Raw genomic sequence first — 22,578 nt, forward strand, 5'->3', positions numbered from 1 at the left:
ACTTCAAACCAGATTTGAAAACTGTATAGCAATAAAAGGAACAAGGCATTTCCACAAATTCCTTGGCATTGCAGAAATCTTAGTTCGATGCTATGTAACATCAGAAACCAAAATTTATACGGAAATTTATGAGGATCATTGTGTAAGTAAAATTACATCTCTGTCTTTAACGTTGAATGACATAGTGGCATGTGTGAATGATGGACAGTGGTGGCTTGCAGAGGTTGAAACAATAAGTTTGGAAAGCAATGATGATTTTGTGCATTTTTACAACCCTGCTGGCCCAAGAACATCATTCAAGAAATCAACTAGTGACAAAGTTTGGATACCAATGAAAAATGTTTTGAAGAAACTTTTAGTGCTTGAACTTACCACAGCAACTGGGAGGTCTTATTCTATATTACAGAAGCTGTCTGAAGAAATAAGTGTTCTTAACATTCACCACCAGGTTTAGGAACAGTTGCATCTCGAATGATGTTAATTGAAAATATTTAAGTATGTCAGAATAATATAAATGTTAAGTTCAGTGATGTTTCCACTTTGTGTTTATAATTCAGTACCTTACTTCAATAATAACTGATTATATCCCACCAATACCACACATGAATAGGCAACAGCCGTAAGATCAGACGTAGAGTAATGTGAATTATCTCCCGATTTTCAAAAATTCATATCTTCGTTCAGAGTCAGATATCAATGTTGAAGTTTTTACAGTACGTTGTTATCATATATATGTACAACCTGTGCAAAAATCATATTTATATATTCAGTCCCACCTGAGATAACTAACCACAAACTTTACAAAAAATGAAAATTTTCAAATTACAAAAATTCGTAAAAAATTAAGGAAGCATTTGTGTTCTTGCTCTATATGAGGCTAGTAGTGTATGATATCTAACTATAGGAAAAAAAATAGACACTCATAAATCACTCCTTGTTTGTTATTTTTGGGCCTAAAAAGTGGATTTTTAAAGATTTGGACACCAAACTTGGGAGGTAATTTGCCTGGTTATTTTTGAATTTAGGGTATTTTGTGTAATAGACAATTTCATAGAGGACACTTTTCTAAAAACAATCATGCCAATTGTAATGTTGTAACTTAACCCAGTGGAGAGATATTCATGTCTCCAGACTGAAAAATCATTGCGCGCCTACAAATAAAAATGCCTGCCATTCAGTAAAAGTGAGAGATAAATTATTTTAAAAAACTGTTTTGAACTTCTCAAATATAGGGCAATCACATATAAAAAAATTAAAATATTTAAAAATGGTCAAGCAACCATCACTGGACCACTTCATATGGATTGACCCAGTACTGCTTTTTTACGACAATGCAGGTCCTACATATTGTTTTCACATTACTTTCCTCAATGTGGTAATAAATAAAAACATAGCTCATAAAACAAAGTAAATTGCAGTCCAAAAATTTAACTAAAAGAAATTCAAACTATGGAAATCTGGTTGGTTGGTTTGGGGAAGGGGACCAAACAGCGAGGTCATCAGTCCCGTTGGATTAGGGAAAGATGTCAGCTGTGCCCTTTCAAAAGAACCATTCTGGCATTTGCTTCAAATGATTTAGAGAAATCATGGAAAACCTAAATCAGGATGGCCAGATGTGGGTTTGAACTGTCATCCTGCTGAATGCAAGTCCAGGGTGCTAACCGTTGCGACACCTCGCTCAGTACGGAAATCTAGAAGAAGTACTTATATTAACTGGATTTATATACAGAATTATAAAGACAATGACTGCAAAGATTTAAAGATTTGTATGTAGAAATATTTATTTCATCTGCTAATGGGCAAGAAGAAAAGAGTGACAAATGCATAAAAAAGTGAAGTCACCCATTATCTCATTCCTGAGAAACATAGTACAGAAAGTTAGGGCAAAATGTAAATAATTTAGGAGTAAAGATGCCATTCATCAACTAATAGATCGACAAAGGATTTATTCCAAAAGCTAACAAGTTCTCTCTTTTTAATGTGCTTGTCCAAAACTCAACATTCCTTCTATTTGCTGAGTGGAATGAGCTACTGGGTGACTACACTATTTTATGCATTTTTCACTTTTTTCTTCTCGAAGCAAACCTGTAAAGTAAGAGGTCACCATCAACTTTTATCAGGTTGTAACATACAGGCATACTAGAACAATGTGTGGTGTTCAAGTTTTTCTCAATGCAAGGGATAGACAACAACAAAGGTGTTTGACTTGTTGCACTTATGGTAAGCATCTTCACTAAATTTATACTTTTCTACAATTCAGGTGCCACAGCAGTTAAAACAGAATGTAAAGTCATTAACTGGTCAACATTTGGTCCATTAGTCCTAATAAAGAAATGCACAACATTTCAAAGGACGCAGAACACTGGCAAATGTCAAAATATAGATGTTCAAGCCATCCCACCATGTCCTCATACCAACAGGCATAATTTTGCTGTATGAGCAAATAGCACTGGACGCTCTAGTATCAGTTTCATCCCATCCCAACAATCCACTGCAAACATTAACAATCTGTTGAGGTAGACACCATTATCTCATGGAGTGGTGCAGCACTATAGTTGTATTTGACGCCAAAAATGGGATTGTGTAATTTCCACCAATTGTTGTTCATTCTGACTTCCCAATGACTGCTTTAGGAAAACTTAGGGATGGTTGTCACCAGTTCAAGTACTTCAAGATTCTGAATTTAAATAAGTTTATAGCTCAAAACAGCAAATTATGTCTAAAGGATCTCTCTCTCAGGTGGCGACGAATTTCTACTATGAAATGCAAAAACTGTGGCACTGAAGATCATGATAATTTAGCACAACACGCACACACTTCCTTGGTTAGCATGGCCTGCAGTCTCACTGGAAGTGGATTATTCTCCATTAACTATGAATTAAGATGGTTTCTATGTTTGAGCAGTAGAAGTGTATTAGGAATATACTGTGATACTTGGTGAAATAACGTAAAATCAAGTGCAAACACACGATGCTCTAAAAAGAGTCCTCACTGGAAATCTTGTACTTACACGTTCCGCAATAATTTTTTTTAAAATTATTGTTGGTTCTCATGTGCTGTTTGGGATGTTTTCCACATACACCTTTATATTGTTTTATATTTTTCTCGTTACACCAAGAGTACCACTAATTATTTCATTATCTGCTCTGATTGAGGTACAAATGATTCTGCAGCAAAAGATTATCAAGAACTTGCTATTGATCCATACACCCAAGGACAAAACAGCACTCTTCAAACAAACTTGTTAGTGTCTTCTCCCCCCATTTTGTACCAGCCTCATGCATATTTCACATATGCTCACCTCTCTGTAAGAAACATATTTTACTCCTACTTTCTTCTTCATCTTCCCCTTTTATTGAAGCTTTCAATGTTTTTAATTTGTTATATGCCTCCCCCCCCCCCCCCCTCACAAAAAATATTAAGTCCTTTTCTGTTTTTTTTTTTTTTTTTTTACCTGTTTGTTATCTGCAAGTATACACTGTTTTGAGTACCTGGTTTGTTAACTTTTCCACTCTGTAAGAGCATTTCATTCACTGGTAATTTATTGCCAAGCATGCTACAACCTGAGTGCAGTTTTATTCCTCCAAATAGTTTGCATGAACTTTAATGTAATACTGCCTTGGGCTAGAAATGAGTAAAAGGCAATAAAACAAAGATGTTACCTAAGTGTCATAAGGTGCACTATTCTATAGTGTTTTGGCATATATTTGGAATTTCCTGGTTGATGGAGCCAACACAAACAAATACTCCACATCTCTCATTTTACACATTACCTATTATCATTACCATTGGAAAATATCTGTGTTTCTCATTGCAAACTAAATAATTAAAAAATGAAATTTCATGTTCTTCTTCAAAAGAGCTGTCTCATATCAGTTTAATGGCATATTCTGTTCAGTGATGTGTGTTCACCAAGACAATAAAACACAAAAAAATAACCAGTACTCCAAGAGGGACTGAGTACTGTTACCATATGACGGTACAGACAGAGCAGCACCTGTTGGCACACAAGGGAGTGGGGTGCAGGTATGGGAAGGAAGCTGTGGCAAACACATATTCATTAATCTTTAAATGCTTGTTGTTACTAACTGTATTACAAACTAATTGAGGACAAGCCATATTAATAACATGTCGAACACAAAACTTCCTGGCAGACTGAAACTGTGTGCCTGACCAAGACTCGAACTCGGGACCTTTGCCTTTCACGGGCAAGTGCTCTACCATCTGAACTACCCAAGCATGACTCATGCCCGCTCTCACAGATTTACTTCTGCCAGTACCTCGTTTCCTACCTTCCAAACTTTACAGAAGCTCTCCTGCGAACCTTGCAGAACTAGCACTCCTGAAAGAAAGGATATTGCGGAGATTTGGCTTAGCCACAGCCTGGGGGATGTTTCCAGTATGAGATATTCACTCTGCAGCAGAGTGTGCACTGATATGAAACTTCCTGGCAGATTAAAACTATGTGCTGGACCAAGACTCGAACTCAGGACCTCCGCCTTTTGCAGGCAAGTGCTCTACCTACATCTCATTCTGGATGTCGAATACAGTTCAACACATTTTGCAGATCAGTGAATTCCAATTTCCATGTCCCTTTACTATGCTTTGTGATTTAAAAATAAAGCCAACCAGCAAGCGAGTCCTTAAGCACTTGTACTAGTGATATACATCTGCTCGTCACATCTGCCATGCTGAATTTGCTCCATCTCACATGCTGGATGGCACCACACTGTCCAATTGTTATTGCCTTTCCATGTTAACAGTACTGGCTATTCTTCGGCTTTCACTCCGTCTTTTAAGACATACCTTTTAACCCATTGTTGCACCAAATTAAACCTCGCTCACTATCAGATGTACACATCATGGCTCATCTTTTTTTAAAGGAAAGAGAAGAAAGAATAGCCTGTGGTAAGAAAAAAAGGCAAAATTTTCTGCTGACATTGGGTTTCCCATGAAACACATGATTAGCAGTTTTTGTTTGGGGTGACTCCATTACCACATAGCAAGAACTTGCTAAAACACAGGAGAAAAAGTGTCTGATAACTCGAGAAACACACAGTAAAAAAACATGTTACAAGAGAAACTTATTTCGAAGTGAGAGTAAGAAAATCAGTTCGCTAACTTATTACAGTACTAGCATAACTTATAGTAAGCATGGTACATATGCTCACTTTGCTGGGAAAGTTACAGGTTATGCAGTATAAAATTCCTCAATATTGTAAAGTGGAACTTGATAGCCAAATAGTTTCTTCTGTATTTCTGTTTTTCCTTCTCAGGGAATGTTGCAGGGGTATTGTCTACCTCTGCACTGTTTAAAACTTATCGTATTTTGTGAGTGAATATTTATCTTTGTCTTCCACATATGAATGACAAAAATATAAATTGATAAAAAAATGTTAACAGTAAGAAACATAGGAAGTGAGGTGGAATTCTAAATGGAATTTTAATAATTAATTTTAATTACAATTAACACCAACTTTGAGCTGAAGATGGAAGCAAACAGCCAACCCTCTGGAGAAGCTGGAAGCTGAAAATTTGTTTCTACCATGTCTTCAATGGCATTATTCTGACATTTTAACCAAGGTACACCAACACATCAGAGGCACTAACCGATTCCAACACTGGTGACGATGGATGAAGTCCGAGCCATTGCTGTCGTCTAGAAGGTAACTGCTGGCCTCAGCATCACCGACCTACAATGAACCTACCTTGAAACACTGTTCAAGTTCATGCGGATAGCACCATCAGAAAATTCTGAGCCATCACACTTTAACAAGTGAAGAAAGAACAAATGTTGATTGCTAACTGAGAAATAGTACAACTATAACTGTCACTTTATGTAATTAGTTGAAAGAGCAATTTGCCACACAAAGTGCCAATTTAATGTGCTTTAGTGATGTAACTTTTTGTCTGTTTTGTTCACAAAACATTTAAATACAGGGTCAGTTTCACATAAAAGTTGTACTGAAATTTTAAGTGTTTTACATACACCATTTTCAAGTGTGGAATACAAACAATGGAATGAGTAAACAACCACTCTATAGTGGACAGTGGGGAATGGTTAATGTGCAAATAAACAAGAACTTTGACATTCATAAGATGAACAATTAACTTAAAAAGTCCTTTTTTATTTGCCTATGCTCTGCTCGACATGTCCACTATATGGTGAATTATCATTTTCACTCTTTCCATTCTCAGTATGTGATGTATTAGACAAAACTGACAAGCTATAACATTTATTTTACACAATACTACCACAGGTGCATCAGGACAGGATGACTATCTTAATTTAAAATGAATTTCATTCATTAATAGTTTCATTTCATGTAGTTTTTATTTAAACTCAGATGTATAGCAACTTTTAAATTAAAACAATCAACACTACAGCAAGCAACATCTGTGTAAAATATTAAAACATCTTAAAATTTTTTTAATATACAATTGTATGAATCTTAGATCAAATTCTGGCACACAGAATGGAGGACAAAGTTAAATTTCAAAGTTATCAATATCAATAATATTCTATCTGTGTACTAATGCATGTGAGGTATGTTTTAAAGTGGAGCATCGAGACACACATTTTACACTGAAATATTGAGTTTGACTCATTTTTTTGTTTCTATGGTGATAAGCAGATTCCATCTGAATTTAGTCTTTTACAAAATATGTGAATCTTTACTCAAATCCAAATATGTTCTGCCAAACTTTATAAGTTTAACTTACCGTGCAAAAAGTAACAGGAAAATTAAAGTTACTTATTCTGTCTTATTGACACCTATGCTTCCAGGTTCAAGCAGATATTCATCAGAGTTCGGGAGAGTCTTTTCCACTGCCTGCAAGAGAAACTAGTGTTATACTCCTGAGCGAGGAGGGGGGAGTGGAAATTTTGTATTTCTGACTCAAAACCAAAAAATTATGTTAACTGAAGAAATATGTACTCCATATCATGTAAGCCCTAAGAATCCTCATACAACATTTGGTTATGTAAATTAATACTCTCGCTAATCTGACCATCAGTAGTCTGGCCCACATCCAGCCTCTAGACACTCAATCAGAAAGGCAAATACCAAAATGAATTCTCAAGTGCAACAATGTTGTCAGTTAATCACAATGTTAGACAATGCTTTACATGTTTGAAATTGTGGCTTTCTTTACAGTTCAGTATCACTGTTTCTAAAAGGAAACACTTCATGCTAGACCTCAAGCAGAAAATCTAAACAGATACAAGTTTAACTGGGGTTCTTTACAGAAAGCCAATGCTGCCTAGTATAATGTTGGGTGAGCAACTATTTATAGCCAAACTTTTAATCAAAAGTGTACAGGAACATTACGATTAAAGTGATGATGATGATGATGATGATGATGATGATGAAGCTACACAAGGAGAGAACTTGACGATATCTCACACTGCTGGTGCTGAAGCCGCACACATCTTCCTGGAATACGTTATGCAACAATTGGAAAAATGCAGTACCAATGTAATGCTGGTAAAGCCACTGTGTGATAAAGCATACTGCCATTGCATATCATTACTGCGAAAACTAAAAATTTTGGACATTTTTCATAGTGAGCGATACTACTATATATGTACACACTCAAAGATAAATTTTCATGATAATCAATGCATCTTAGGATTTAATACAGTATAATCCGATGCGTTTACACTGAATGTAAGAGACTTATAACCTGGCACTTCCACTAAACTGGCACATATATGTACAAGGAATCAGTGGATTAGCAGAAGTCTAGCGCATTAAAATATGTTATAAGGACATATAAAAGTTTTCACTGGACCAAAGAAATCTTCCTTTCACAGAACCTGTACTGTATAAGGGATTTCTATAATTCTGTAGTGCTTTCATTAGAAATCCTGGAAACATATAATGTACTGTCTCATTCTTTCTATACACTGGCCAAATCAGATCATGTGACAAAAACTTTCCTTTGTTGTTTCCTGTTTTTTCCATTACTCTTGTCTTCACTTGTTGCCTTTCCCTTTCTTCCCCCAGATTTCTTATCTTTTTGCCTTGAAAGCTTTCTAAATTTTACATTTTATCCTTACAATAGTTTATGTTATTTCCAATTCTTCGATACTTTTCTTTCTAGTTCTTTCCTTGTTTCTGTAACCAATAGTATCGTTGACTTATTTTTCCAGAAATACAAGAATCTTTGTGTTTTTTATCTGTTCCACTCATTCAATAGGGATGTCTAAAGATTAAAATACACTTTGCCATTGTGATATTTTCTGCATATCTTGGTAAAGCTTCTCATTACTTCTCATTTTCCAGTTACCATTATTCATACTGCATAAATTATTTTTATAGTAACCTATCATTCAAGTATCTCCTCTGTCCAGCTCATAAGTCATTGTTCAGCATTCACTGCATATTAACATGCCATTATCACCCCCTGTGGGATAGTGCTTTAGCTATACTAATTTTGTTTCATTTGTTTTATGCTATTTCCCATGCTAGGTTATCCTAGGCAAGCCTCTTCATCTCTGCTACCTACATTCACCTGAACCTGCCCTTTTCTTGTCATCAGTATCACTCTTCTGACTGGTTTGATGCTTTCTACACACAAAACTCTGGTCTCCCTCTATACTTTTCAACGCCCCCCGCCTCCAAACTTTCTTCAAAACTAAATTTACTAATCCTTCATAGCTCATGATACATCCACAATGGAGCAACAAGTGAAATTTGTTACTGGATTGAGTAGTTCTTGGTAGGGTGGGTGAAGTACGTTATTTTGGACTAAGAGTCGATAACAGATGAAGCTACTTCAGCTGTCCCCAAGAGTAATGTGTTGGGCCCTTGCTGTTCACATTGTGCACTAACACCCTTGCAGCTGATACTAATAATACTCTGACTTTTCACAGATGATGCAGTTATCTACTATGAAGTACTATCTGAGAAAACTAGCCAAACTTTCAGTCATCTCTTAATTAAATTCAAAAACCCCTTGTCTTTCTGTCTATTTGAACCTCTTCTACTTTCACTATCTCATCCCTTAAAAAGCTAACCATTCCCCCACCCCCCTCCTTTACGCCCTTCACATTTCAGGTAATTTATGTTCAATGCTCCCTTTAAAACTTTGAATCACTTCTGGTTCTTTTACCCTAGCCACATTGCATTTTTCTGTAAATTCTTCAGTTTCAGACCGCAATAAATTATGGTCAGAGTCCACATCTGCCCCTGTAAATCTTTAGCAGTCTAAAATTGGTTTTGAAACCTGTGTCCTATGATATAATCTATTTAAAACCTTTTGTTATCTCTTTCACTTATATAATATTTTATGGTTCTTGAATCAAGTACTGGCAAAGACTAAATGACGCTACATGCAAAATTCTACCAATCACCTTCTCTTTTGATTTCTTTCTCCCAGGGCACTTTCTGAAATTCTCCCTTTCCATCTACTGAATTTTACTCCCTTGTCACAATTAAATGCTCCTTCTCTCTTAACAAACTGAGCCATTTACTTTATATCATACAATTTTTCAACCTCTGTAGAGATAATAAGCACTACTTTCATAGGTCCTGGCTTCTGTAACCATAACACATTTATTATGCTGCACACAAATAATTCACCTGCATTCCAGTTTTCTTAATCATTATTGGTCCTACACCTGGCATTATACCTATTTGATTTTGTCATAACTCTGTCATCTTCAGGTCATAAATCTCGTCCCTATAACTTCAATTCTTACTATCACTAGAACTTATCCTTTTTAAATTCTCTAATCAACCTACAAATCTAATGTTCCACATTCAGAACCTTCTCAGTACGCCCCACCTTCATATTTGAAGGGAGGACCATTTTACCTCCAGAATTTTTTACCCAACAATATATATCTTTAAGCCACATAGCAGAGCTGTACATCACCACATAATATAACAACAGTAGTTTTCCTTAGCTTTCAGCCATTCGCACTACTGATATAAGACAAGATCACACAATTATCCAGACTGCTGCCCCTCTTCAGGAACCATATGTTCGTTTGCCAACTCCACAGGTATTTTTCTATGTTGTACCTTTGGTTTGACTATTTATATTACTGAGGCACACAATCCACTCTGCTGCCATTATCTCTACCTGATCTACCATAATACACTGGAAATCAAGAAATGGAGGAGTTGGAGTTATTTTGCACAGAGAGCTTCAAGAAGAGGTATGTGAAGTCAGCAGAGTAAATGATAGGATCATGTATGTTAAGATGATGTTTGGCGGAGAAATGGTAACAGTGCTGACAGCCTATGCACCCCAAGCGGGATGTTCAGAGGATGAGAAGGAAAAATTTTGGAGAGATTTGGATGGAGTAATGGTCGGTGAATGAAAGAGTGATAGTTGGAGGGGATCTAAATGGTCATGGTGGCAGAAGGAAAGGTGGGGAAGAGAGGTGGCGTGGAGGATGGGGGTATGGCGAGAGAAATGAGGAAGGAAAAAAGATAGTGGAGTTTGCAGTGGCTTTTGATCTAGTGATTACGAATACCTACTTCCAAAGAAAAAGAGAAAAACTAATAACATGCAGGAGTGGCGAAAATAAAAGCCAAATTGATTACATATTATGTAGAAGGAAAAATAGTGGGGAGGTGCAAAATACTAAGGTCATATATGGTGAAGGAATAGCAACACAACATAAGTTGATTGTAGCGGATTGTGAGATGAAAGTATGTAAAAGACAGACACACAGATCAACGTGAAAGGAAAATTATGTGGTGGAGATTAAAGGATAAAAATTTGAGAGAGGAGTTTAGTGAAAAAGTACTGGGAAAGGTAAAATTGGCAGAGAGTGTGCAGGAGTAGTGGAAAATAAATAGTGCTGTTATAACAAAGACCGGGGAGGAAGTGTTTGGGTTAACATCTGGGAGAGAGGTGCCAAAAGATAAGGAAGCATGGTGGTGGAATGAAGAGGTGCAGAAGGTTGTGAAGGAAAAAGACGCTAAGAGCAAGTGGGATATGTCCGGAAGTGCTGAGGATGGGCAAGCATACAAAAGTGCAAAGAAGGAGGCAAAACGAGCCGTGGCTAAAGCTATATCAGTAAGGGAGGCATACGAACAACTACAGAAAAATCAGGATATGAGACAACTGATACAGATAGGCAAATCAAGAGATAAAGCTTCTAAGGATCTAACAGCAATAAAACAAATGAAAGATGAAACAGGAATAATTCTGCATGACCATGGAAAAATAATCCAAAGGTGGTTGAATTATTTTGAGAAATTGCTGAATGAAGAAAATGTAAGTGTGAAAACTGAGGAAGGAGGGGCAAATGAAGGATTGATATAAGTAGAGATGAAGTCGAACGGGCAGTTGAAAAGATGAAAAATGGGAAGGCAGTTGGCCCAGACCAGATCCCCGTTGAGGTATGGAAGTGTCTCGGTAAAAAGGGAATTGAGCTTCTTTGGGATTTAATGAAGAAAATTTGGCGACAGGAGGAGATGTCAGACGCGCCGAGAACTAGTGTACTGATTCCAATATTTAAGGGGAAAGGTGATGTGCATGACCGCAGTAACTATAGAGGTATTAAACTGATGGCACACACAATGAAAATTTGGGAAAGAGTTATAGAAGCAAGATTATGCAAGGAGACTGTGGTGTGTGAAGAACAGTTTGGTTCATGCCTGGCAGAGGAACAACTGATGCAATACATGCTTTAAGGCGGATAGTTGAGAGACACGGGGAGCTACAAGCCGATCTACATATGGCTTTCATTGATTTGGAGAAAGCATATGACAGAGTCCCAAGGGACAAAATATGGAGAAGCATGAGTGAGCAGTGTGTACCAGAGAAGTATGAGAGGTTAGTGAAGGAAATGTATAGAGGAGCAATGACACAGGTGAGAAGTAGTGTGGGCATGACAAATGAGTTTCCAGTAAAAGTAGGGTTACATCAAGGGTCTGCGCTTAGTCCCTACCTCTTTGACCTAATTATGGATGTGCTGGTGAAAGATGTGAAGGAGGAAGCGTTGTGGAATATGATATTTGTGGATGATGTGGTTCTTTGTGAGCAGAGCATCGACAAACTTGAGGAAAAGCTGGAGGAATGGAGGAAGGCACTAGAAGAAAGAGGGATGAAAATTAGCAGGACAAAGTCAGAATATTTAGCACTGAAGGATGTGCAGATGAGGTCTTGCAAGATCCAGGGTGATGAGCTGAACTCAGTCTGCAAATTTAAATACCTGGGGTCGTACATACAGAGGGACGGAGGACTGGAAAGCTAGATACAACACCGAATAAATTGCGGTTGGAACAACTGGAGGAAAATGAGTGGAGTGTTGTGTGACAAGAAGGTCAGCATTGGGTTGAAAGGGAGAGTGTACAAGTCGGTAGTAAGGCCTGCTATGATATACGCAGCAGAGACATGGCCAATCACAGTAGCCCAGGAAAAGAAGATGGAAGTGGCAGAAATGAGGATGCTGAGGTGGATGTGTGGGGTAACAAGGAAGGACAGGATTAGAAATGAATTTGTTAGAGGAGCTGTGAAAGTGGGACCCACGGGGAAAAAGATACAAGAGAGCAGACTAAGGTGGTGTGGGGGAAGAGTATATCGGAAACAGAGTTGAAGATATAAAGATTGAAGGAGTGAGAAGGAGAGGAAGACTGAAGATGAGGTGGAAGGATAAGATATCCGGGGACCTAAGGGAGAAAGGATGGGAGAAGGAAGAGGCAATGGATAGAGTATTATGGAGGAGAAGGATCCAGAAAAGCAACACCGACCCTACATGACGTGGGACAAGGCGACGATAAAGAAGAAAGAAGAAGAAGGATCTACCATAATACACTGCTGATTGAGATAGAATTAACTTTCTAATATTTCCAAATATTAGAATCTTTTTCACCACATAGGCACTAGCAGGAAGAAGAGAAATTTCAGTGATACAACCTACCACTATCTTCTAAAAGGAACCCACCGTAACTTTGTGTGAAGCTTGTGCAGTTCTGCACAAGAATATATGGTTGACAGAATAAGCAGTAAAGGAAGCTTGTAAATGAGAAAGTTTGGAGTGTGTATACTGACAAGGGCTTTAACTGGAAAATCAGATATTATAAATTTAACACTAAGTAAAGAGGTTTTTACTCTGAAGGAGACGAATGTTTCTGATTATCAAAACACTAGTAAGTTGGTTTACGTAATATACTCCTATTTATAAATGTCAAATGGAATAATGTCCTGAAACAATTCTCCAATTAGAAGTAAGCGATCTATTGCACAAAAATGTGCAAAACTATTATACGTGGTCCATATACTCAACACTCTAGTACACATTGTTTACACAGCTAGACATCACCTGAAAGCTTCAGCACACACTAACTCCCTTTCATAAATTGTCACAAGCAAACCTAGAATGTGAGAGCAATAGCATTGACAAATCTCACCATAAAATATATGAGAGTCCTCCTCTACATGCAGCAGACTCTGATAGAGAAAGCCAAAAACTACGCAGCCAGGAAGGTTAAAGTGAAGATAGTAATGGAGATTTACAGATAAATTAAGATGTGCATTTCAATTAATTATTTTAAATTGTCTAAATGCAAAGCCCCGCAAGGTGACCGTGTAATATTATACTCTAGTGAGAAATTTTTATTTGTGTAAACAAAAATTATCATCATGACCAAACGTACCATGAAAATGGCAGACTAGCTCTCAAATTCGACTCTTAAGCACCATCAGAATTTATCTATCCGTTCTCCATCAGCTATCACTTCAGAGGATAGCAAGAAAACTGAATTAAATACAGATAATTTGAGACACAAAATAACTGGAAAACTGGACATAAAAATGATGTTACGATCAGAAAACGAAACCAGCAGTTACAGTAATGATGACAAGACTTAAGAAACATGTTTGATGAAAACTAGCACCTCGTTATTTAATTTATGCAAAACACACAACAAGTGACAGTCCCTTCAAGTATTGAAAAATAGGAACGGGGAGAATCAAGCAGCTGTGAGGCAACTTCTACAACAATGACATTAATATATAACTAGTAAAACTTAAATGACATCTCACAATAATACATGTTACTTCATTTTAAGATACACTTACGTCAGCGTTAACGACGAATGATTACAAACACGAAAGAATCGTGCACAAAACAACTGCGAATGATCCTACGCACTCTCGCGTAGTGACAGTGTCAAAGACAAATACCGCAAATGCCTTCGCATGCGATGTCGCTGCAAATCTTGCGACACTTCTGCAAAATGCAAATTCTCCGTATACAACTATCTTTGAATGATGAAAGCTATCCGTGTATAATCGAAACTTTCGACTATCGATAAAAAAGTGACTTTTTTTCTTCTTTATTTTTTATTTTCATTTAATTCGAATACGTTGTCAGGAACCGAATTATTTTACTTCCTGCCTTTCCAACTGTTTTATTGCCTCTCTCCTGCACTGTGTAATTCCCTCGCAGCACAGAACATGAAGATCGAGACTTCTATATGATTTCACGCAAGCTAAAAGGGAAAATAAAAATTCAGCTTGTCTTGGTGTCGTTATCTTAGACCAATGAAACTGGACAGGGATACACAATACTGCATAGAGGAAAATTTTTGTATTTTGTAACACCACCACCAGAAATAAATGGTAACAGAAAGTAAATGACAGAAAATTCTCTTTCTCTCTGAAAGACATGCATGTTAACACGATAAAAAGGTGCGCAGAGGTCAAGTGAACTCTCATAGACTATCTTCAAAAAATGTATGATCTCAGTTTTTCTATATACTGTGCCACATAGTTAGGGACAATAGCAAACAGGTAGCATCTATATGAGGAATAATTTATTCATGTGAACTGAGGAAATTTAAAACCAAGTCGTCATTAGAATACAAATTTATGTCCGATGAGCAACTAAATAATATATAAACAGAAAAATATCGTGATATGAAAAGAATGGTAGGTAAATGTGGTAAAGGCACAATTGCAGTAACCCTGCCCAAATACTTTCAAAAGTTTTGAAAGTTAGGAAATATAGAAAAAAAAACAAGTTTAATAAGTAGGCCTAATGTTCTAAAGCGAGCAATGTCAGAAGTACTGAGAGAGTAGTTAGTAGATACTTGGTTAAACCAGTGCAGCACAATGAAGTCTGAGACCAAGAAAATTGAGAGAACTTCACTCACAGTTCGGTTGTGAAACAGAAACATGTTCAGAAGAAAGAAAAAGAGGTGACTCTGTATTAACTAAAGAGGGGTCTAACTGATAAAAACTAGAATTACTTTGAACGTTTCCACATCTAGCAAATCCATAAGACACACAATAGCCTATCAAAGAGTAAAAATAACTTACTGTCTTCTGGCATTCAACAAAGCATCATTCAACCATGTGACTACATATGACTAGATCAATGGATACTTGCTAAGCATAGCGTTGAGCATACTTTCTTTTTCGCATCCCAATCATTGTTATGTTCCATCAGAGAATTTTAAGTCTCATATGTGAAGTCAGAAATACAGAGTCTTTTGTTTTCAATGAATAGAGAACCTGCGACAGCTTGATGTACTAGTGGTAAAACAAGGTTGTGAATGTCAACATATAAATCTTGAACGCTATTTTGAACCCTCGCATCATGGTTTAGTCTTCTCTGATACACTATGGGTAGCTGTGCCATCTCCTGTGGGACTCAGGAAAATTGATCTTGGATAATCAAAACAATGCAAATTGCGACGATTAATAAATTGTTGGGAATAGGTGTGGTAGCTTTTGTGGATTTGTCAAGTTATGCCATGCAGGATTAGCCGAGCGGTCTAGGGCGCTGCAGTCATGGACTGTGCGGCTGGTCCCGGCGAAGGTTGGAGTCCTCCCTGAGGCGTGGGTGTGTGTGTGTGTGTGTTTGTCCTTAGGATAATTTAGGGTAAGTAGTGTGTAAGCTTAGGGACTGATGACCTTAGCAGTTAAGTTCCATAACATTTCACACACATTGTCGAGTTACCAGGTGCCATTTGACTAACAACGGGTCCAAAGACTTGCCTTCTTCGCCATTTGTAGTGTGTGTGAATACAGTCTGTAGTGCCCACGTCACTGGAAACTGTTGATGATACTATATTTACTTTGTAGCATTTAGGATTTAGCTACTAGACATGATGGTCAGGTCAGATAAGCAATGTGGATGAGTTATAACTGCCTTTTCAAACAACAAAACACTTAGCACAGGAGAACTCTTGTAATAATATTTTATGAGTAACACTTATTTCCTGAGTCTTTCTCCTTTTGTGGTACTTGCATTTGGAGCAATGCTTGTAATTACAGACACCACATGTAATGTGATGGGTATTACAATACTAAATTGACTGAGAAATGTAACAACGAAAACACTTGGCCAGATTGTTACAATGATAGCAGAAGCAATCAATGAAATGGAAGCATATGGTAATGTAAGGCACTGCATCTTGTGAATAATAATACACACACCAAAAAAAGTTTGTATCACCTCGGTTCCGAGGGTTCCGGAACCTGTACAGAAAATTGGAGTAGAGATCAACATAAACTTCATTTCCACCCTGAAACTTCCTGGCAGATTAAAACTGTGTGCTGGACCGAGACTCGAACTCGGGACCTTTGCCTTTCGCGGGCAAGTGCTCTACCAACTGTGCTACCCAAACACGACCCATGACCCGTCCTCACAGCTCTAATTCCACCAGTACCTCGTCTCCTACCTTCCAAGCTTCGCAGAAGCTCTCCCGCATACCTGGAGAACTTGCACTCCTGGAAGAAAAGATATGGTTCATTTCCACCCTTTTTATTGCTCATGAAAACCACACATTGCATGTTGTACCACTATATACTGAGACCTTCAGAGGTGGTGGTTCAGATTGCTGTACACACCAGTACCTCTAATACCTAGTAGCACGTCCTCTTGCATTGATGCATGCCTGAATTCGTTGTGGCATACTATCCACAAGCTCATCACGGCACTGTTGGTCCAGATTGTCCCACTCCTCAACAGCGATTCGGCGTAGATCCCTCAGAGTGGTTGGTGAGTGTCCATATACTGCTCTTTTCAATCTGTCCCAGGCGTGTTTGATACGGTTCATGTCTGGAGAACACTCTGGCCACTCTAGTCGAGCGATGTCGCTATATAAAAAAATAAAAAAAAAATAAATGATTCAAATGGGTCTGAGCACTATTGGACTTAACATCTGAGGTCATCAGTCCCCTAGAACGTAGAACTACTTAAACCTAACTAACCTAAGGACATCACACACATCCATGCCCGGAGCAGGATTCGAACCTGCGACTGTAGCGGTCGCGCGGTTCCAGACTGAAGCGCCTAGAACCGCTCGGCCACACCGGCCGCCTGATGTCGCTATCCTAAAGGAATTCATTCACAAGATGTGCACAATGGGGGCACGAGTTGTTGTCCATGAAGACGAATGCCAGCCAATATGCTGCTGATATGGTTGCACAGTCAGTCGGAGGATGGCATTCATGTATCGTAAAGTAGTTACGGCGCCTCATGACCACGTCGGCCCCACATAATGTCACCCCAAAACAGCAGGGAAACTCCACCTTGATGCACTTGCTGGACAGTGTGTCTAAGGCGTTCAGCCTGACCAGGTTGCCTCCTAACACATCTCCAGCAATTGTCTGGTTGAAGGCATATCCGACACTCATTGGTGAAGAGAACATGATGCCAATCCTGAGCAATCCATTTGGCATGTTGTTAGGCCCACCTGCATCACGCTGCATGGTGTCATGGTTGCAAAGATGGACCTCGCTATGGACGTCAGGGGTGAAGTTACTTGTCATGCAGCCTATTGCGCACAGTTTGAGTCGTAACACGACGTCCTATGGTTGCATGAAAAGCATTATTCTACATGGTGGCATTGCTGTCAGGATTCCTCGGAGCCATAATCCGTAGGTAGCGTCATCCACTGCAGTAGCAGCCCTTGGACGGCCTGAGCTAGGCATGTTCCTGTGTCTCTGTATCTCCTTAATTTCCGAACGACATCGCTATGGTTCGCTCCGAGACGCCTGGACACTTCCCTTTTTGACAGCGCTTCCTGGCACAAAGTAACAATGTGGACGCGATCGAACCGGGGTATTGACTGTTTAGGCATGGTTGAACTACAGACAACACGAGCCGTGTGCCTCCTTCTTGGTGGAATGACTGAACCTGATCGGCTGTTGAACCCCCTCCGTCTAATAGGCGCTGCTCATGCATGGTTGTTTACATCTTTGGGCAGGTTTAGTGACATCTCTGAATAGTCAAAGGGACAGTGTCTGTGATACAGTATCCGCAATCAACGTCTATCTTCAGGAGTTCCAGGAAACAGGGTGATGGAAAACTTTTTTTGATGTGTGTATGTATTGAAAATGCTTTAGGAACGAATGACAATATGCATATTTAAAGATAACGAATTATTTAACACCAGCAAGAGGTAGAGGTGATTTTTTGTTGGTCGTTCAGCTGACTTGTTGGCTATGTACCGTGCATGTGTAAGAACATAGACATCTAATTTCTTTTCCTGTAGCACAGTTGCTTTCAATAATAAATTGGTACTAATGTCTGATTTTAACTCGTTTCGAATCCACTACCTATTAGTATTACAACTATTAATAATATCATTCATAATAGGTGACCCTGAGCCTGAAATAATATCCTAAAAGTGATAGGTGTAATTGTTTCTGGATTATTATCTTTTCCATTTACAAAATCTCAGTAACTATGACCTTGTACATGTGCCTGGGAAACACTCTTCCTAGATCAGTACTTGTAGCAGTGGTCGGTGAACCCACCTGATAATGTCCTGATTAGTGGATGAGGTTGGACGCAATTTGTGAGCCCTCTCTGATCTCCAGGTGGCTTGATTTTGCAGTTAGTTTCCATGCAATATTTTCATTCTGTCGTTTATAGCCTTGATCTTTTATCCATCTGAAGCATATTGTAAAACATTCCTGAGTTTTATCGCCTACCATTAATGCAGCAAGGATTGGCCTGATCACAGTATCCATAGTGTTTTCAAATTTAACACATGCTGGTAACAAGTAGTTATACAAACTGTTCTGAATTATAGTATTTATCTTGATATCTTTGAACTTCATCAATGCACAACATACAATAACATCAAATTGATATCTCGTGGGTTAGCACTTCCACTTGTCAACCCCTTCCAATCATCCCCAATTACAGTTACATAATCTGAAAGTACACCTGTAATTACAATTACTAAGGCAGGAAATATGTAAAAGTATCCAATTACAACATTTGACTCATCTTTGACACTTACCTTCACCCACATTAATCTGTAATAACCCCATTAGATATTATTAAGTTCCTTAAACCAATAAATACAACCTCCCTCAGTCCCTCCCCCTCTCCCCCCCGCCCCCCGCCTCATCCCAAAATTACGTTTAGCCTGTCCTTGTGACAGATATCAAAATCTAAATTTTAAATTTCGCTTATATTCGCTTCTGGTCTCAGCCGATTTTCAGTTCTGAGTACTATGTGAACATATCACCACTGTGGGGCCAATGATATGCATAGGTTGACGTTGCATCTGAAATCGGAGACCAAGGAACAAAATGCGTTTTATATGTCTTTGTTTTAAGTTGCTTGTTCAGTCTGTACATTACATCTGGCTTAATCTAACGCATATTTTTCGCTATCTGATATTTATACTAATAAAGTGGTTTGATTTCGCTACAACATATTGTGAGGGTTATTGCACCTATTTATCTGCACGGAATTTCCTACACTGGTGATTTACGAGACACATACTGAATTATTAGTCAATCGGTAATTCTCAATGCTACATTCCTGCCAAATAATGGACTGTGAAACTAGACAAATCTGATTGGGAGCTTTCACCCACCCATATAATGTTTTTATTGGTTTATGAAGTATGACAAACGATACGGAGCTTATTATTTGTGAGGTGAAAAGCAGAATGATTACATTTCTCCTTCCAAACAGTGGACGAACACATGGAATATTTGGCAACGAATTATTGTGGCACAACCCTTTTGTCTTATTGACTTCATCGATGAGATGGATCAAACTACCTCAGTCACCTTTTTCCATGTGTCTGAACCTGACTGTTGTGTGAAATTTCACCAAAAAGACTACAATCCATACAGATTACACTGTGCTACTCCACGTGAAAATGAGCAGATGTACCTATTTCCTTCCCTGTGTGGAATTCAGGTAGCTGAGTCACATGAAGAGAATTGCAGTTTATCTCCCATGTTGCACATTATCAACAGGGTTCTATAATACAATATCTCCAGATCATATAACCTAGCACCATATAGACACAGTTTCAGTGAAGTTCCTACACCATGGCATTCATTGTCTAAACTTCATTACTTCAGTCTGAACATCCACTAACTTGGTTTGCACACACAGAGATTGTTCTGACTACCCACAATGTTGTTAAATGACATGTCAAAGTTATCTACTTTGTTGTGCTATATTGGTGAGTACGCATCTATCATCAGTGACCTCATCCAATTATCTCTGACCACTTGCGAGTCTGGAACAGCAAAGCCAAACTTACTACAAAGGCCTAAATCGTTGGAGCAACAACAAGTTCATTAGGTAGTTTATACAGAAAAGCTAAATGACAGAGTGTTCTTCCAGCTCTGGCAACTTTCGCAGGAGTTGGTGGACACTACTCTAATGCCTGAGGACGCACTGTGAACGACATGGACAAACTAGTTATCTCTTCAAATCGAAGTTTCTTTGATTTTAGACGAGAACAAATTACGGATCGCTGAACGGATTATTGCAGTGTTGGATCAACACCATTAGTACATAGGAGCCAACAGCAACCTACAGCAGTGGCAACCATTATGCACCTCGTCAGGGAGACCAGCAGCTGAAGTGAGACATACGCGTTCAGAGAAACTCCATATGGCCGCTGGATGTAAATATCAGCCATGTCCCAGGATTTCTCATGCTTAACTGTGTATGGCAGATCGTCCCCCAGATGATGTTACTCAGGGTTCCAATGATAGCCAGTAAAAGACAAGCTGGAATGAGATTTTCACTCTGCAGCGGAGTGTGCGCTGATATGAAACTTCCTGGCAGATTAAAACTGTGTGCCGGGCCGAGACTGGAACTCGGGACCTTTGCCTTTCGCGGGGAAGTGCTCTACCATCTGAGCTACCCAAACACGACTTACGCCCCGTCCTCACAGCTTTACTTCTGCCAATACCTGCGAACCTTCCAGTCATCAACAGTCAAATGTCGGCATTGACGGGCCCAGGCTAGGCGAAATGCTTCGTGTCATGCAGTCATCAAGGGTACACGAGTGGGCCTTCGGCTCCGAAAGCCCATATCGATGATGTTTTGTTGAATGGTTTGCACACTGCTACTTGTCGGTGGCCCAGCACTGAAATCTGCGGCAATTTGCGAAAGGGTTGCACTTCCGTGACGATAAACGATTCTCTTTAGTTGTCGTTGGTCCCGTTCTTGCAGGAACTTTTTCCGGTCGCATCAGTGTCGGAGATTTGATGTTTTACCAGCTTCCTGATATCCGCGATACACTCGTGGAATGGTCGTACAGGGAAATCCCCACTTCATCGCTACCTCGGAGATGCTGTCTCCCATCGCTCGTGCGCCGACTACAACACCACGTTCAAAGTCACTTGAATCTGGTAACCTGTCATTGTAGCAGCAGTAACCGATTTAGCAACTGTGGCAGACACTTGTTCTCTTATACAGGCGTTGCCGACCGCAGTGCCCTATTCTGCCTGTTCACATGTCTCTGTATTTGATTACGCATGCCTATATTAGTTTCTTTGGCGCTTCAGCATATGAGAACTGTGTTGATGGACTGAAAAGTCCAAACAGAACACAGTATGCCATTCTGCAGACCTAAAAGTAATATATTTGTGTGTGTGTGTGTGTGTGTGTGTGTGTGTGTGTGTGTGTGTGTGTGTGTGTGTGTATGTCTGGTGTCTGCGTAAATCTAGCACATTTGTTTTACTCTATGATGTCCTTATAGTTCCCCAAGTTTACACACAAAAATAGACGTCTCGCTGATTGTTACACTCTTATGCTTACTTAGAGGCACAGTTGGTGGGGCAGGTGACTTGATCGCTGCAGCGTCCGTAAAGGCCTTAAAGGCTTGTGCCCGCGGAGTGTGCACTGAGGTAAATAATTTTTTGTCCGGTGAATGACGTGACAGAGTGGGCTAAATGGGCAATAGTGTTTATCTATGCCCATGGCCATACGGCGTGTGCAGTTGCTGGATTTGTTGGTGTTCCGCGATGGACTAATCAGCGTTGTCTACAAGCGGTGGTGTATCATATGTCGTCATGAAGTATGACGTGAGAATCGTGGCTGGAAAAAGAGCCTGATTCAGAGGTAGTGGAGACACGCTTCATGGCTTTTGAATCAGAATCATTTCCGAACCGGACAGGAATTGCTGCAAGCAGTGAATGAATGTCCACCCCAATGTGTGTGTGTGTCTGGTGTCTGCGTAAATCTAGCCCATTCGTTTTACTCTATGCGAAGGGAACTGCATGCAGTTAACACTGTAGTCGATCACCTCGCAAGATGCCACTGCTCACATATGCATGTAAAGCTGTGCGTCTGCAGTGGGCTAGAAATAATCTAACGTGGACAGTAGA

The 22,578-nt window shown here is 39.1% G+C and overlaps 1 protein-coding gene across 2 annotated transcripts in view; it reads right to left on the reverse strand.

The window, feature by feature from the left end:
* LOC124778020 (trehalase-like) overlaps positions 1–14,218 on the reverse strand; it is a 26,946-nt gene extending 12,728 nt beyond the window's left edge. The window contains exons 1-3 of one of the 2 annotated variants that reach the window (XM_047253598.1): positions 14,047–14,218; positions 6,724–6,833; positions 5,611–5,693 (exon numbers count right to left, since the gene is read on the reverse strand). The gene's annotated coding sequence lies outside the window, so the exon portion shown is untranslated. The remainder of the gene's footprint in view (positions 1–5,610; positions 5,694–6,723; positions 6,834–14,046) is intronic. The other variant, XM_047253599.1, reaches the window with a different exon arrangement.
* Between the last annotated feature and the right edge of the window lie 8,360 nt (positions 14,219–22,578).

Source organism: Schistocerca piceifrons, chromosome 2 (assembly GCF_021461385.2).
Source record: "Schistocerca piceifrons isolate TAMUIC-IGC-003096 chromosome 2, iqSchPice1.1, whole genome shotgun sequence".
NCBI classification, from domain to species: domain Eukaryota; kingdom Metazoa; phylum Arthropoda; class Insecta; order Orthoptera; family Acrididae; genus Schistocerca; species Schistocerca piceifrons.